This window comes from Pristis pectinata, chromosome 3 (assembly GCF_009764475.1).
Source record: "Pristis pectinata isolate sPriPec2 chromosome 3, sPriPec2.1.pri, whole genome shotgun sequence".
Classification (NCBI taxonomy): Eukaryota; Metazoa; Chordata; class Chondrichthyes; order Rhinopristiformes; family Pristidae; genus Pristis; species Pristis pectinata.
In genome coordinates, this window is record NC_067407.1 from 74864765 (window position 1) to 74883816 (window position 19052).

Here is a 19052-nt window from a genome sequence, read left to right on the forward strand (position 1 = left end):
TCCCCATCATTCCCAAATTAATCTGATTGACGAATGTCTGAAACTATTTCACCAATAGGTGGCCCACTGAATGTGTGCTTGTAATCTTATTAAACAACCCACCCCCATCCCCAGTTCTCTTCGCCTCTGTCCCTGGCCTAAACCCCTGCCAGTGTTGACTCATTTATATAAAATAAAGTTCCAGGCTGTGACTGGTAGGGTAGCAGAACTGTAGGTCTGTGCAACGATAACAGTCTGAAGGCTTTTCTTTAAAGAAGTTTCTGTATGCAAGCCTGACTGCTTGGTCTTTGTTCAGTGTCCTTGGCAGAGTCTGAAAGAGCCAGGCCTGCAATGAACAGGCCTAGAGTGTCACTCAGCAGAAATAATAAGCCATTGTCTTCATTAAACAACCCTTGTTTTAGCAAATAGATCTCTGAAATTGTAAAAGAAGACTGGAAGGGAGTGCTTTAAAAAATTACTGAGAGAGTGGTCTTTGTTTCGCTCTATGGTTAGTTACAGAAGAGATTCATATTCAAATAGACTAGGGTTGTGAATTGGTTGTTCACACGTTCTCATGCACCCAGGATGGCTGTGATTAAAGCTAATTACAATGACGAATGTAGTTCTAACAAGAGTACTCAATCACATTGTTGTTCATGCATGAAGCAAGTAGGTTTTACCAATGGAGGTGTGATTTCAGCAATTACAAACGATGCAAGTGTTTGGAGAAAGCAGAGAGAATCTGTTTAAAACAAAATGTCTAATTTATCAGTTCACATTTAATATGCAGCCTTATAAATTGGCTTTGTTATTTTTGATTTGCAAAACGTACTAGGATGTCGGTCATGTGTCCCTGGTATAATGAAAACAGAATGCTGGAAACACTCAGTAAGTCAGGCAGCATCTGTGGACTGAGAAACAGTTAACATTTCAAGTCTGAGATGATTCATCAGAACTAGGAGAGCAAGAAAACAAGTTAGTTTACAGTATCTGAGAAGGTGGGGGAGGACAGGGAGAACAAAGGGAGCATCTCTGAAAGGGTGAGATCAAATGAGTTAATATAACAGAGTAGCAGTTAGGATCAGATCATGCTTTTTTGTATCTATAATGTGTTACTAATAACAAGGCCATGGGACATGCCCAGCAGGCTAGGCTGCACTAATAGGTAGTTTGGCTCAACACAAACTAGAGGAACAATACCTCATCTTCTCTATGGGTATATTGCAGTTTTCAGGACCCAATGTCAAATTCTCCAAGTTTAGGTAAAATTGCTCTTTTTGTCTGTATCAGAACTAATCATTTCTGCTTGTCAACATTTTTGCTGCTCTTTTTCTTTTTCTATTGGTATGGTATGGTGAGCTGGGCATGCCCCTTATTGTCAGCAACACATTGCACAAACAAGCAACATAATCTGAACCTATGTGACGTTAACTCATTTGGTCTCACACTATTGGAGATATTCCCTTTGTTCTACCCATCCCTCCTTTATCTTCTCAGCTACTGAAAACTAACTTGTTTTCTCTCTTTCCATCTTTCACAAAAGTGAATGGTTTCTCTCTTCATAGATGCCGCCTGACCTGCTGAGTGCTTCCAACATTTTCTTTTATTTCAGATTTCCAGCATCAGCAGATTCTTTTTTGATGTTGATGTGCCAAAGTATTTATTCATTTCGATATCTTAGCTTGGCTGAAATTCAGCTGTCTGTGGTGGCTGCAATCTCTTGATTTCTATCATCTGCTAGGCCTGTTACAAACTTGGTTCCCTAACATCAGTGCCATCCCTCTATTTGGTAACCATCTGAAACTGAGCAAGACGACTTGCAAACATATTTGACAATGAATATGAGCTTTGGAGCACATTTCTGTGCTATAACTGGAAGAGCATATTTCCTCCAATGTAACATCATCTGCCTTTACTTCACCTCTGCTTAGCTCCTTGTTGGGCTGACCACATCATTCATATTCCCAACTCCTGACTCCTGAAACAGATATTCTATTTTGTGGAATAAGATTACAAGGCAGACAGAAACAAAGATTCAAGGATGAGCTGAAAGCTTTCTTGAAGAAATACAACATCCCTACTGACTCATGGGGGTCTCTGAACCCATAACCACTAAACCCATAACACAGAAGGAACATTTGGGATGGCATTGAGAACTTGGAGCCTATGCATCTGCAGCACTGCATTAACAATGGAAGGAGCGCACCACCTCATGAACTACCCACCTACCTGCCCCATCAGGTACTTCCTGAGCCATCTTTGGAAGAGTCTGTGGTTCCCACATTGGCCTCATTGGTCACTTCAGAACCTACAAAACCAGAAGGGAAGCAAATCAGTCTTAATCCTGAGGGACTGCCTGAGAAGAAACCCTTGACCATGCCTTTTTGTTTCTAAATCTATTTCAACTCTTAGTCAAATATTGTCTATTGGTAATTGGTTTATTATTGTCACATGTACCGAGATACAGTGACAATACCATCCAGTCAGATCATTGTAAACTTTGTACTAACTCTCAGAATCACACTGCTTGCGAATCTACAATTGTTCTCAGTTAAATAACACTTTAATTTTAAAATTCTCATCATTGTTTTCAAATTATTTGTTGCCTCTGATCCATATCTGTAATTTCTTCTTTTCCTGAAATGTCTATGTTCAGAAATTCCATACCTGACCCACAGTTCCACCCACCAAACTTTTCCACCTCTCTGATTATCTCCTTAAACCTACCTTCTTGAGCAAGATTTTGGTTGTCCGCTTTATATTTCCTTATGTTAGATAATGTCTTGCTTTATTAAAGACACAGTATATAAATGAAAGTTGATGTTAATTATCAGCCAGTAGTAATACTTTGCATCTTGTAAATATTATGGTTCAAGTTCCACTCAAGAGATTTTGGTATAAAATTTATGCTATAACTCTAGTGTTGAACAGAAAAAGCAATATGCTGGTGAAGGTGCCATCTTTCAGATGAGATTTTAAACTGAGTACACATTTGCTCTCTCAGTTAAATGTAAATGATCCCATGGTACTACTTCAAGGAAATACTGCGATATTTTACCCCAATTGTCTGTTTCTTTAAACTATTTCACTAAAGCACATTATTGGGTTATAATCACTTTGCCGTTTGTGGGACTTGGCTGCTGCTTCTTGCATTACTATAGTGGCTACAAGTGCTTTAGGTAGTCCTGGCATTTAAAAGTATGTTATATGAAGAAATGCTAATGTATTTATTTTCATCCACCTTTCCAAAAAATATGTGTCAACCTGTTCCTCTTGCAAAATCACTATAATGAAATCAATTTTCCCCTTTTTGTTGAAGCTGTTACCTGACCAACACACTACAATAATGTAAACATATTCAGATCCAATATCACTTCAAGTGCAGTGATCAATATGACTGTTTTTTAAATAGCACAATTTCAGCTCCTAATTCCTCCAGTGCTGCATTATGCTGCTTTTATATCACAGGGCTGTTATCTGTCTGTGGCAGCAGCCCTCTTCAAAAAGGAGGCAGTATTGCTGCCTGCAGCAGCATGGGCTGTACCTCAAGAGATGTTCATCATCATGCTGTGCAAGGCAATTTGTCACTGGAACTAACCAAGTACTACTGTGGATCACTTTATCTGTAACATACAAAGGCACCACATAAGAGGTAACTTTGCAAGATAAGAGCTCATGGTGTTGGAGGTAATACATTAGCATGGATACAGGATTGGCTAACTCACTGAAAGCAGCAAATAGGGATAATAGGGTCGTTTTCAGATTGGCAACCAGTAACTAGTGAGGTGCCACAGGAATCAGTGCTGGGACTGCAGCTATGCTTTCTTAATATATATTAATGATTTGCAGTTGAGAAGGTTCTTACAGTATTCCTTAAAGTGGGCTTTGACTACTTTGATGTCCCTGATGAGTTCACCCCCAATTCCTAGTTCTCAGTGAGATGAGACTTTGGGTGTTGGGATCGTAGATGATTTTTGCAGCACTGAAGAACCATGCACATCATGGCTGTTGCCGAGTTGCCGAGCCTCCTTTGCACTCACCATCTGCCATCTGTTCTTTATGTCCCAGGATTTCTGTTGGATCTCTGCCTTCAAGCATCTGTAAAGCCATTTCTTTTCCCTAGAGGAAGGGTGGAGTCTTAGGAAATGTCTTACATTTGCAGTTAATAAGCTCCTTCCCAAACTGGGTGTTCCCAAACTGGAAATCATGAATGAACAGGGAGATCCACTCCTTACTGAAGTCCAAAACTGCAGCATTCAAATTGGGTGACCCAGACCTATACAAGAAATCGAGGCATGACCTTTGTAAAGCTGTCAGGGATGCCAAGAGACAACACTGGTCCAAAATCGAGTCCCAGACCAGCCATCAGTTGTGGCAGGGCTTATATGCTATAACGGGCTATGAAACAAAGTCGGGCAGCATCGCCGACAACAGTACGCACCTTCCCAATGAACTTAATGCATCCTCTGCACATTTTGAAGAGAAGAGGATTGGAATGTCACCACCCGCCCTGACAGCTTCCAATGCACCTGTACCCACAGTCACCATTGCAGATATCAGGTGAGTCTTTTGGAGAGTGAACCTGTGGAAAACATCTGGCCCGAATGGAGTCCCTGGCCGTGTCCTTAGATCCTGTGCAGAGCAGCTGGTGAGGGTATTTGCAGACAGTTTTAACCTCTCCCTACTTCAGTCTGACGTTCCCACCTGCTTTAAGAAGACCACTATCATCCTAGTACCAAAGAAAAATAAGGTAATGTGCCTTAATGGCTACCACCCAGTGGTTCTGACATCCACCATCATGAAGAGCTTCAAGAGGCTTGTCATGGCACACATCAACTCCAGCCTCCCAGGCAGCCTCAACCCACTGCAATTTGCCTGTTGCCAAAACAGGTCCACGGTGGATGCCATCTCCCTGGCCCTACACTCTCTGGAGCATCTGGATAGTAAAGACAGGTATGTCAGACTACTATTTATCGTCTACAGCTCTGACTTCAATACCATAATTCCAAGCAAACTCATCTCCAAACTCCTAGACCTGGGACTCAACAGCTTCTTTTGCAACTGGATCCTTGACTTCCTGACCGACAGACCACTATCAGTAAGGATGGGCAGCAACAGCACCGCCATGATTATCCTCACCACTGGTGCTGCACAAGGCTGCATCCTCAGCACCTACTTTCCTCCCTGTACACTCACAACTATGTGGCTAGATTCTGCTCGAACTCCATCTCCAATTTTGCAGATGACACCACCTTAGTAGGCCGAATCTCAAATAACGATGAGTTGGAGTAAATGAAGGAGATAGGGAGCCTCGTGGCATGGTGTCATGACAACAACCTTTCCCTCAATGTCAGCAAAAGAAAAGAGCTGGTCATTGACTTCAGGAAGGGGAATGATACATGTGCTCCTGTTTATGTCAATGGTGCTGAGGTCGAGAGGGTTGAGAGCTTCAAGTTCCCAGGAGTGAACATCATCAATAGCCTGTCATGGTCCAACCATGTAAATGCCATGGCCAAAAAAGTGCATCAGCACCTCTACTTCCTCAGGAAGCTAAACAAATGTGGCATGACCCCGTTGGCCCTCACCAATTTTTATAGATGCACCATAAAAGCATCCTATCCAGATGCATCATGGTTTAGTAAAGAAACTGCTTTGCCTGAGACTGCAAGAAACTGCAGGGAGTTGTGGACACAGCTCAGCACATCATGAAAACCAGCCTCTTCTCCATAGAGTCTGTCTATGCTTCTCGCTGCCTTGGTAAAGCAGCCAACGTAATCAAAGACCCCACCCACCACAGACATTCTCTCTTCTCCCCCCGCGCATCAGCCAGAAGAATCAAAAGCCTGAAAGCATGTACTACCAGGCTCAAGGACAGCTTCTATCCTGTTGTTATAAAACTATTCAATGGTCCCCTTGTACAATAAGATGGACTCTTGACCTCACAATCTACCTCGTCATGGCCTTGCACCTTATTGTCTGCCTGCACTGCACTTTTTCAGTAACTGTAACACTTTATTCTGCATTCTGTTATTGTTTTTCCCTTGTACTATCTCAATGTACTGATGTAATGAATTGATCTGTATGAATGACATGCAGAACAAAGTTTTTCACTCTACCTCGGTACATGTGACAATAACAAACCAATTTATCAATTTACCTTGATCTCTTGCTCAATTTCTTCTTCTTGTTAGAGAAGCCGAGAGACTTTCCACAGTTGCCAGTCATGGTGGACATCAGGGCAGCCAATACGATGTAGATACTTCATGGATCCTGTAAACTGCAAGTTGACAAGTTGTCTGTGAGATGCTTTCTGGGCTTCCTGAGAGCTTTAACATTGATCTTTTTGCAGCAGATGCTGATATTTTGGGGCTGGATTGATGGAGATAATGGAGTGGATTAGGCAGTGGCCAGTCTAGCAGTAATTGGTTCCTGTCATAGCATGGGTGACGCAAACATATTTGTGGTCCCTCCCTTGGTCAATGACAAACTCTGGTAGGTGCCAGTGCATGAACTGGGTGTTGCCATGATGTCTTGTGCTTGTCTATTCATTATGATGAAGCCTTTTGTCAAGAGAAGGATCCTGCTGGAGTTAGCCTCATCTACTCCTTCCTTGATTTAGAGGAAGGAAGCAAAGATACTTTGGTCAAATTTGTGGGTAATACAAAAATTGGGGGAAGTAGTGGGCAAGTGGAGTATAATATGGGAAAATGTGAAGTTGTTCACTTTGGAAGGAAGAATGATAAAAACAGATTATTATTTAAACAGGAAAAGACTAAAGAAAGCTAAATATGTTAGAATTTAGGGGAGATGCAAGAGACTGCAGATGCTGGAATCTGGAGCAACATGCAATCTGCTGGAGGAACTCAGCAGGTCGAGCATCATCTGTGGGGGGGGGGGAAGGAATTGTCGAAAATTCATTTTCCCCCACAGATGCTGCTCAACCTACTAAGTTGCTCCAGCAGATTTTTGTTTGTTGCTAGAAATTTAGGGGACCCCAACATTACAGGGCATGGTCTCAGAATAAGGGACACCCATTTAAGACTGAGATGAGGAAGAATTTCTTCTCTCAAAGGTTGAGGTTCTTTGGAATTTCATTCCTCGGGAAAGAGTGGAGGCTGAATTCCCAAACATGTTCCAAGCTGAGATAGGTTTTTAATCAACAAAGGAAACAGGATTTATGGGGATGAGGCCAATAACTAGACTGGAGGAAATTTGAAATAGCAATGATCTTATTGAATGGCAGAGTAGGCTCAAGGGGCCAAATGGTCTACTCCTATTCCCATTTCATATGGTCTTCCATGTTTGGATGAGTGTTCATAAACCTAGCCATAATCATGGTTTCAAATGACTCTATGGAATTTTAAATGTGCAATGTAGTTGAATGGAGCACATTCCAGAGGGTCCCTTAGCACTTTAGATAATTGTAATATGAAAATATAGGTAAATATAAAATTATTATTAAAAGTATTCTCATTCTCACTGAGAGATTGTTTTAAGATTGTGTTTACATTGCTCCATAAAACAGTGGACAAGATATTGCTGGTCAGGGCCTCTGCCTGGAATGTCTGCCTGCTGTCCCCCAAGCCTAGAAACACATGGTCAGTCACATTGGTGCTTTGCATCCTGGAATCCAGCCATGTGGTTTGAGCTCTAAAAAGGCCTGGCAATGCAATAAAATTTCCCCAGCAACATTTGAGAGCAGGCAAACCTAGGGGCTGAGTTTTGCCAGTTGTAAATGACTTTTAATTGCCTTTGATATTTGGAGACATGTAAAAACTAGAGAAAGTAAAGGAAATATATTTTTTAAAGTAAAACCTTATGTAAAAAATACATAACTAACACACCTATAAACACTTGTAAAACAAAATAATTTTTAAAAAAGTAACTTTTCCTTTGCCTATCCTTCCTAATCCTTTGCCCTACAACCTCATTGAAATCAGTGGGGTCTAAAGTCCTACAATAGGTCAGACCTGCTGCACGTTCTGAGAGGCTATTTCCCTTTATCAATTCCATAGGGAGTCCAGCAGCAGAGCGGGCTGACAGATTCCGCTTTCCGACCATGTCAATACGTCCCAGACTTCCCTGCTGGGCAGCGTGTGCCTGGAAGACTAGGCCTTAAACAGCTGAAGACTGTCAGTTCCAATTGGACCTACCAACATTACCAGCAATATCCAGTCCACAATAGGCCATTCACCCCCTGGAGCCTGTCCAATACTCACTTAGATCATTGCTAACCTGTACAGTTTGAATTGCCTGCCTTTCCTCTGTTTCCCTTTGATGCCCTAGTCTAATAAACATTTCAATATCAGTCTTGAAAATTGTCATGTTGCTGTAACCAGAACTTTTTGTGGGAGGAGTTCCAGATTTCTTCTTTCTTTTGTGTGGAAAAAGTACTTCATTAATTCCTTTCTGAATGGCTGAGCACTAATTTTAAGATTGTGCCTTTTTTTTTACCTCCGTGGCCTAATGTCCTCCCTGCCGAGAACTGAATACTGCTTTACATGAAGTCTACAACTGGAGCATCACTTTGTCCATTTCCTCACTTTTGTATTCCATCCATTTAAGATAACAACAGCATTTCGTTTGTTTTTTGATTGCTGCTTGTACCTATAGATAGGTTTTTAGAGATTTGTGCACTTAGACTCACAAATACTTTTGTTCCAAGACAGCTCTTAATCTCTCTCAATTTAAGAGGCTATTGCAATTTGTCTTTCTCAGATCCAAAGTGGACGACCGTGTATTTCTCCACAATGAACTCCATGTACTGTAGTTTGTCCACTTATTTAGATTTTCCCTTGGTAAATGTCTGCTCCATCCTTGCTGTCAGGTAGATATGCCCCTTCAGACCATTCTTGCTGTCAGGTAGATATGCCCCTTCAGACCACTAGAATGTTAAATCTGGTGTAAAAAGTGTAATCTAGATTCATTGTTCTACGCACATGTATCCAGCTGTTATTAAAGTATTGCTTAGGGTGTGCATTTCGCACTGACAAGCCTTTTACTATATGGCTATATACCGAGGACAAATAGACCGAGATTGTGAACAGGTCCTCATCCATTTCTTGCGTCCAAGATGCTATGATTACAGCTAATTACAATGACGAATTAAATTTTAACAAGAGCACTCAATCACATTGTTGTTCATGCTCAAAACAAGTAGAATTAACCAATGAAGGTGCAATTTCAGTAATTACAAACAATTACAAAGTGTTTGGAGGAAGCTTAGTAAATCTGATTAAGACAAAATAAGTATAATAAATCAATTTGTCCTGACTTCATGGGCTGATCAGTTGACTTTTTTCTCTTATCCTGACTTCCAAAACAGAGTGCCTGTTGACAACATTACAAACCAATCTGTTGGGCATGGGGCAGGGCAGCTAACTGGGCTCACAGCAACAAAAGTTAAAGGAAATAGAACTTAAGACAGAAACTGCAGCAACTTTTCTTGATAAAAAGGGGGTAATTGCACCAGAAAAATGCTATGAGTTGTGGATGGCTCATATGGATTATGCGCATGAAACCAATTCTGTGATTTACTATAGCTCAGTCACCAGGCATGATTGGCAAGGGAATTTCCTAATCGGCTCCATTTTGACTGAGAAAAGCATTGTCAATATGTGCTGGGATATCAGGAACATGTCTCTGTTAATTCTTCATCACTTATTAAAATTGTTATGCAAAATATATAAATTGTCATGCAAATATATAGTAGTATAGTCTGTAAGCATTTTTCTGCCATATCATTTGCTTCTTTGTTAAATTCTTTCAGTTGAGACCTGGACTTCTTTCTAGCTTGTGAAAAGTGTAGCTTCCCACCACCATTGCTATAAATTATTAGGTTTGGATTTCATTCTTTCATCTTCATGCCAAATATTTCTTTAATTTTTCTGCAGATTTCCCATAGCAAGAGTTTCTTTTTAGGGACTAGGGCTTACCAGCAATCGGGTGTGAGATATGGAGGTATCATAAATGAGTTTTGGAGTCTGATAATACTGCTGTAGGATGTCAGAATCTAGCAGTATTTCAGTGGGATTTTTAGAACCTGTTTTTTAAAAACAATGGAACATGAACACAACACAACTTGGATTCTGAAATTACTGAGAAAGGGATTTTAGAATGTGGAGCCAGTTTCCTGATTTGTGAAATTAAGAAGATGGAGGGAGCAGCATTGACCAGTTTTAGTCAATCAAACTGGGACATAGCCATTGGTAGTATTGAAAGTGGTAATAGGGTTGTAAGAACCTGGCCTTAATAGAGGGATGCAAGTTCTGGCAACACTTCAGGTGAGAATAGACCAGGAAAATGTCATCAGGCCTTTTTGGACATTGACTAAAAAGCCCATTAGCCATTGTCTACAACCTTCTTTATTTCCAGGAACATGTACTACTCAATTCTTTTCCCTTATCAGCAGTTCCAAATAGCATATACTTCATTAATAAAAACAGAATCTTGGAAATACACGGTAGGTTATCTAGGATTTGTGAAATGAGAAGAAGAATCGTGAAGTCAGAAACAGACTTTATGGCGCAGCATGTGTATGCATGCTGACCATCACCTACACTAAAGAGTTTAATCAGAGCTTCAGTGTTTGCAGTGTTACACTGTTACTTTTATTGTTATTTCAGCAGAGCAACAGCAATCACAGGTGTTGCTGATTCCTCATGAGGCTGATTTTTATCTTGTTGCTGACTTTTTGTAGATAGCATGAGTGAAAATAGAAGCTAAAATAACAACTTACGTTGAGGCATAAGCTTCCTTCGTGTAATTGATCTGAGAAGTTTAGAGGAACAACTGGGATCTAGTTGTGTTATGTCCACAGATTCTCAAAGGTAGCAAGGCATGCAAGTAAAGTAATAAAGACTGTGCATACAGTTATGGGTGTTATTTAGAGGGTACAAAGGCAATTTATGATGATGTTGTCAGAGCCAGCAATTCTTGCTTGTTTTTTAAAAAGAGAGGAAGATGAAGGGAGATTTAATCAAGGTGAATATAATTAATGAGTCAGCCTAGTTTTTCTGCTCATGAGTTGAGGTTTTGACTCAAGTCTAGGCAAAGGTGCTACCCATTGAGTCACAACAAGCTACAAATAGCATGATGGTATGCTGGGGCCTGCAACTGGTGAAATCACAATGGTGGAATGCAAAAGGCTCTTTGGATATCCAGGAGATCGTTGTTTGTTCGTGAGTAAGTGGCTTGTGCAAGGCCAATGGGCTAACTACCCACTGAATGAAGGTCACTGCCATCCGCTGCCCTGTACGCATGCCCAGACTTTGCTGAGGGAATGCTGCATAGTGGCAGCACAAGGAATTTTTCTCAGGGCTGGAGAGCGAGGGAGCGTGTGGGGAGGACTTGAGATGAAGGTGATGAGACGGAGGGACAGATGGTATGGAGCATAGCAAACAGACAGCCAGAGGAAAGAGAGGGGGAGGGGTTCCCGGTGGAGGGAAAGGAGGAGGGAAGCAGGATATGAGAGAGGGAGGACATGTAAGGTTTGGAGGGAGGGCATCTGAAGGACAGGTGGTCAGGGTGCCGGGAGGACACCGAACAAGAAGAGATTTATAGATGGGGAAGATTGATGATAAGAGGGCAGGGAGGGATCAAGGTGAAGCTAGTAGAGAGGCGAGGGTACTTGCTGACAGACATCTGTTCATTTGTGTGTGTGTTGATGTCCTTATGTAAAGGTGTAGTTTCCAGTCATCTAGGACATCCTTGCCATTGGATTAAGAGCCCTCTCTCTCAAGTCCGTGTGGTAGCTGGTATGCCATAGATATCCCATGGTAAAGAAATTATATGCTGGCAATTTCCATTCCACAGCATAAAATCCAGGACCTAGATGGTCAAGATGTTCGTGGACAGCTCCAACAATTTTCCTGAACGTCCCTTCACAATCAAAGCCTGGGATCTTAGATGCGTTGACACTGAATTTGCTACTCTGAGTGAGATATGACAGGCAGGAGAAAGCCAGTTCAAAGAACAAGGTAGTGGATATGGCTTCTTCTTGAAGGGCAAACTCAGAGAGGAAGTATATCTTCATGTGCTAAGCTTTACCATCAATAACAAGCTGGTCTGAAATCTCAGCAACTTTCCCTGTGGGAAAGTTGAACACCTTATGACCTCTGACTCAGAGTAACATGGAATTTGTGTACTCCAATCATCAGCACAGATCTCCCAACCCAGAAGCTACAGATATAGCCAAGAAGGACTCTTATTATATCTTGGAAAAGAAATGTTGGCCCATATCTTCATGGATGTTTTCAATTCCAGGGTCTGAAAGGAAGCAATCCTCTGGCAAGGTATGATTGGCAAGGAAGGAGTAGGGAAACTAATTCCAGTGGAGTCCTCCACCTGACAAAATGGCTGGAGCATGGTCTTGTAATAACCAGCACTCAGTTTCATCAGAAAGACAAGCACAGACCTTGTGGCAATACCTCCAATCCAGCAATGAAATCTGTTAAATTATGTAATTTTCAGAGCAAGCGACCACAAAGACGTCGCAGCAAACACGTCACACTAAGTACCAAGTACTAATGGACAGACCACCACCTCATGAACTCTGTTATCTCCATGACCCTAACCCCAAGACAAGTGTGGCAGAAGGAACAGTGACACAAGAAAATTGATGTTGAAGGTCTCAAGAATCCTGGAAAGAAAAATCTTCTCAGACAGTGCCTCAGACAACCTGATAACCCCCCCAACCGATGAGGACCACAGAGTGTCCACAGAGTCTGGACTGGCTTGGGAGTCCACTGTGAATAGCATGTGTGGAGAGACTCTTGGCTTTTCTACCAGAAAACACCAGGACTGGCTTGATGAGAATGACTAGGAGATCCAAGAGCTGAAAAACGGAAAACTCAAAGATTGGGAATTCCACAACACCTCGGGGAGAAGAAATAGCTCTACCAACAGCTGAAGGCTGAGATCCACACCAAAACCTATCTCCGAAAGAACAGATGGGAAGTGGAAAGAGCACAAGGTCAAATAACTTGCTGATAACTGTGATATGGATTCTGCACCACTGTTATGGTGATCTAAAGCTTAAACACTGCAGGGCCAGCCCTGATGAGAATCAAGAACGGAGGCAAAGGTAACAAGAAAGAGGGCAGTTAATGTCATCAAAAAGAACATCAATAAACTACCCAATCATAATTCAGTTCCTAACATAAAATTATAGAAGGTCTAGATAGTGTGAATAGGAAGTACCTATTCCTTTTGGGGACACAGACTTAAAGTGTCATGGACTCATGCAGCACAGAAGTAAGTCCTTCAGCCACTGAGTCCGCACTAACCATAAAGCACCTATTTACGTTAACCCCATTTTATTCTCTCCACCTTCTCATCAATCCATCCCCCCCCACCCACCCCACCCCCCCGCCCACACACACACACACACACACACACACACACACACACACACACACACACACACACACACACACACACACACACACACACACAAACAAACAGGTTCTACTAGTAGCCTCTGCATTAGGGATAGTTTATAGTGATCAATGATCAATGTGACCAATTAACCTTCCAACCTGCAGGTCTTTATGGTGTGGCAGGAAACCATCAATCACACCCTAAAGAACCCATTCGATCACGTGGAGAATGTGTGAACTCTATGCCAACAGCATCAGAGGTCTGGATTGAGCCTGGGTTGCTGGAGTTGTGAGGCAGCAGCTCTATTGACTGTACCACCATGCCATTTGATTTGTTGAGAAAAATGTTTTTCACACAAAGTGTGTTGGGGATGAGGAAGGGTGTTTCAAAGAGCAGTGAAGGCAGAAATTTTCATCATGTTTATAAAGTACTTTGTGAAAATTTGATGTGCATTTTCCATGATATTGCAGTCAAGAGCTAGAAGGTGGTATTAATCTCAATCACTTTTTTTTGGCTGGTGTAATGATGATGGGCCAAATGGCAGTCTCCTGTGCTGTAAAATCCCATGATTTTCTGTATAATGACAAGCTAAGATTCAGCACTGTTTCCATGCCAATCATCCAGAACTACATTCTGAATCTGTCCACAAATCGGAGAGAATGCAGGTTTGTGAAGAAGTCATTTGTAGTGCCACTTAAGTAGATATTTATTTCCACATTTCCATTTTAAGCCAAGAGAAGGGAGTATGTGCAGAGTTGCGATGTATTGTTAAGTTAGTGACACAATGTAAATGAAAGTAGTAGTTGTCGATATGAGAAAAAGTTAGAATCAAAAAATCTAAAGAATCCCTTGAATTCAGTCCTTCATTGCTAGGCATAGTGTTAAAACTTCTCTTGTGCTGTATTCAACTTCAGCATTAAATGCCCTGATCTTTTCAGAATCTCCTGCTTAAGGTACTACTGCAAGCCCATGATGGATTGGTATCAGTTTTTTTAGATTTCATACTTTCCTGAGAAACTTTAGTCACTTGACTCTTCTGTGATCAATAAGCATCTGCATGAAGCTTATTATCAAAAAGATAAAGCATGATAGATGCTGGAAATCTTACTTAAAAATAACAAATGCTAAACTACTTGGCTGGTCAGGCAGCTTATGTAGAGAGAGAGAAGTTAACATTTCAGAGCAATAACTGGTCATCAGAGCATGATTAAAAGAATGACTTTTATTACAGGCAAACACTTTTTCAGTGCTAATACGCTGCAATCACAAAAATCAATTGGGCTTCCCACTGATGATATTGACCAGCCATGGTGAACTGCACAGGAAGATAGCTCTCTTTATTCTTTGGACAGATCATAACAGAAAAACAGCAATGTTCATGTGTACTCACTTGTCTGAAAGAAAAGCTTTGAGAATTCTTTTGTCAGACTTGACTCCGTTGGATGCATTCTATTTATTCATTTATTATTTTTTATTTTATTTATTGTTGGATCTTACCATCGCTATGAAGGGCAACATCTTTGCCATCCCTAATTGTCCTTGAGAAGGTGCTGGTGACCTGCCTTCTTGAACCAATTGCAATCCTCTGGTGCTTTTGAGGAATCCAGGATTTAGACCCATTGACAATGAAGAGCCAACCATAAGTTAACAAGTCAGGATGCTGTGTGAGTAGGAGGGGAACCTTTAGGTGGTGGTGTTCCCATGTGAACGTTGTCCTTGTCCTTCTTGGTGCAGAGGTCACACGTTTGGCAGATGCTGCCAGAATAACCTAGTCATGTAATTGCAGTGCATTTTGTAGGTGGTGCACACTACAGCCACTGTGTGCTGTTATGGAGGGAATGAATGTTGAGTGGTGGATGGACAATCAATCAAGCTTGCTGCTTTGGCCCAGTGTTGAGCTCCTTGAGAGCTGTTGGATCTATACTCATCCAGGAAATTAGAGAAAGTATTCCATCACGTTCATGACCTGTGCTTTGTAGGTGAAAAGACTTTGGTGTGTCAGGAGGTAAGTCTGGTACATTCTAAGTTTCTGATCAATGATGACCCAAAAAATGTTGATGGTGGGGGACTCGGAGATGATGATGATATTGAATGCCAAGGTAGATGGTTCGGCTTTCTCTTGTTGGAGATGGTTATTGCTTGCCACTTTTGTAGAAAGGATGTTACTTGCCACTCCCCATGCCTGAATGTTGTCAAGGATTTGCTGCAGGCAGACATGGGCTGCTTCATTTGCTGAGAAGTTCCTAATGAAATTGAACATTGTGCAATCATCAGCAAACATCCCTCCTTTGACCTTGTGATGGAAGGAAGGTCATCAATGAAGCATCTGAAGTTGGCTCTTGGACACCATCTGGAGGAACTCCTGCAGTGAAGTCCTGGGGCTAGGATGATTGACCTCCAACTACCACAGCCATTTTCCTTTGTGCAAGTTCTGACTCTGAACAATGCTTTCCCTTTGCCTATTGACAAGTGCTTCTTGATACCAAACTGGGTCAAATGCTGCCTTGGTGTCAAAGACAGACGCTCTGACCTGACCAATAGAATTCAGCTCTTTTATCCATGTTCTGATCAAGACTGTGATGAAATCCAGAAATGAATGGCTCCAGTGAAACCTAAACTTGACATGTGTGAGTAAGTGCCACACTAGCACACTTAACAACATCTTCTATCATTATAATGATGATTGAGAGTGGACTCATTAGATGGTAATTAGCTTGATTGGATTTGTTCTGCCTTTTATGAACAAAATACACCTAGGAAACATTCCATATTGTTGGACAGATGCTGGTGTTACTGTATTGCAATTACCTGGCTAGAAGCGCAACTTGTTCTAGAATGCAGGTCTTTAGTACTAAAGCTGGGATGTAGTGTGGTCCCATAGGCTTTGCTATATGCAGTGCCCTCGGGCTTCTGTGATGGTTGTGAATCACAGGAGGAAGCAGAGATGACTCATCTATTCAGCACATCTAGCTGAACATGCTGGGACATTGTGGAGAATGCAAATGTTTTTTTGAGCTTCCTCCTTAACTGTTTTATTGTCCACCATCATTCACAAGTAATTGTGGTAGGGCTGCAGAGCTTTCATCGGATCCACTAGCTGTGAGATTGTCTTTTTTTAGAGAAGAGAAGGTTATTGGGAGATTTGATACAAGGAGAAAAATAATACACCTTCACAAGGTTTTTGATAGGGTGCCATATAACAGGCTTATCAATAAAATTGAAGCACAAGGGAAATTGATAGCACGGATCTGAAGTTGGCTGAGTAGTTGCTGCCTGCAGATGCAGTGAAGGCAGTTTCCATTGTAGTCTTCAAGAGAGGATTAAATATATGGTGAAGGAAGTTTTGCAAGTCTGTGGAGAGTGGGCCGGATGGGTTGGTGCGAGGGCACATAGAGTGGAACTAATGACTTTCTCTGCTGGTCTGGTAGAGAGCTGGCACAGATATGATGCACTAAATGGGCTCCTTCTATGCTGTAACCATTCTATGATTTTCTGAGCTCTGCTTATTCCATGCTGCTTTTGCTGTTTAGCAAGAACACAGACAGTCCTGTGTTGCAGCTCACTTTAGATAATCCTGGTGCTGCTCTTGGCATACCCTTCTGCATTCCCCATTGAACCAGAATTAATTCCTTGGCATTATAATAATAATAAACTGAAGGATATTTTGGGCCATCAGGTTACAGATTGTGCTTGTGTACATTTCTGGCTGCTGCTGATCGACCATAGCACCTCATGAATGCCCTGTTCTGATGTGCCAGGTCTGTTCTGCGGAATGTAGCGCCACACAAAACAATGAAGGGTGTGAAGATGCGATATTTCTCTCCACGAGGACTATGCAGTGGTCACTTTTACCAATGCTATCATGGACAGGTGAGGACAAGGTCAAGTGGATTTATTTCTTGTGATGGTTCACACTTTTCTTACTGCAGATCCAGTCTGACAGGTATCCAGGTATCAGCCAACCTGTAGAACTACCAAGTCTTGTTGATAGATATTGAAGCCCCTCCCTAGTACATTCTGCGCTCTTACTCTGTCAAGTGCCATACAACTTAGAGGAGAAAAGGAACAGAAGCAAATGGAACTGAATGAGGTTCAGGTGGTGCGTAAACTCCAGTATAGACTAGTTAGGTTGAATAATTTTAACTTCAATATTATTCGATATGACAGAGAGCCTGTGATATACCTTAGAATTCACATTTCTACAAAATAATCTTTGTTAGCTAGTAGAGCCACTACCTCACAGCAGCAGCGATGCAGTTTACTTCTGACCCTGGGTGCTGTCTGTATGCAGTTTGTACACTTTTCCTGTGACCATGTGGTTTTCCTCCAGGTGCTCCCACATCCTGAAGATGTGTGGGTTGGTAGCTTAATTGGCCGCTTTAAGTTAACCCCAGTGTGTAGGTGAGATTAGAATCTGTGAAGTTCATAGGAATGTGGGGAGAGTAAAATAGGATGTGTAGGATTAGTTTAAAATGGGTGCTTGTTGGTGTGGTGAGTTAAAGGGCCTGTCTCTGTGCTGTGCGATTGCATGACTCTCTTCTGTGTCTATTTTTGTTTGTATGAACTATTTCTGATGAAATAATTAAAAACGTGTTGGTACTGAGTTGTCAATCAGCTGTTTTTTTTTTATTTTGCTCTTGCTCAAAACTATAACTCAGTAGTACAGTTTCTTCTTTGACCTATTGGATTTGTGATAAGTTGTAAGGTATCAGAAAAATAACCAGATATTGGAGTATATCAAGCGAGATAATAATGTTTCAGCTGTGGTGTGTACTGTCCATCCATACATGCCAACCAGCTCTGCTTGACATGGACAGCAGGTGTTCAGAATTAGTTAAGTCGATTTTCAATTCCACACTGGGTATAAACTGGAAATCAAAGGAAATAAAAACTGAATAGCGTCTATATAATAGATAATGGCAAAGCACATTTATTACATTTTTACATTTATGGGGAAAATTAATAATACTGATTATCACCTCTCTCCATTGAAGATGCTGCTGCAGGTGATTAGAACTTTGCTACACATGTGACAAAAATCCTGAAAGGGTAAATATTACAATCCAGATAGGGAGAAGGGAGGAGAAGCCATCATAAACCAAGGGGGCTGATATTCAGAAATGGGGTAAAAAAGAATGTGTGCTGATATTGTATGTTTCACTACCTCAGGACATCCCAAAATGCTATAAGAGCCAATAACGGACATTTGAAATATAATTCATGTTATAATGTAATATGATTGCCAATTTGGGCTCTAAGTTTCCATATACAGCAAAATGAGAAAAAAACAGATAATCTGCTATTATTTTGTTGATATTAGATCAGTTCCTGGACACTGAGAAGAACTTTCTGTTGTTGGAGATATATTGTGCCTTACTTTGATGTTTCAGTGAAAAATAGAACATCTGAGAATGCAGCCCTTCTTTAGTACTGTACTGGACTGTCAGCATCATGTTGAAATTGCTGAGGTTAAAACCAAAAGAGAACTGGGAGATTTGGTTTTAGGCTCAATGTTCAACATGTCCAACTGATGCACAACAGCTTGCTGACTAAGTCAAATGGGCATTGAAGTACAAAGCCTAAATAGTCAGAAGGAATGAACCCAAACAAAAAGTACTCCAAGGTATCAGGAATGCAATAAATCCTGGTAGTGGAAAAGAAATCAACTGAAAGAGAGAAAAAGATGATTACTT

The 19052-nt window shown here is 41.3% G+C and overlaps 1 protein-coding gene across 2 annotated transcripts in view; it reads left to right on the forward strand.

Annotated features, from left to right (window-relative positions):
• LOC127568457 (parkin coregulated gene protein homolog) overlaps window positions 1-19052 on the forward strand; it is a 183264-nt gene that overhangs the window by 50976 nt on the left and 113236 nt on the right. The gene's annotated exons all lie outside the window — the stretch shown is intronic.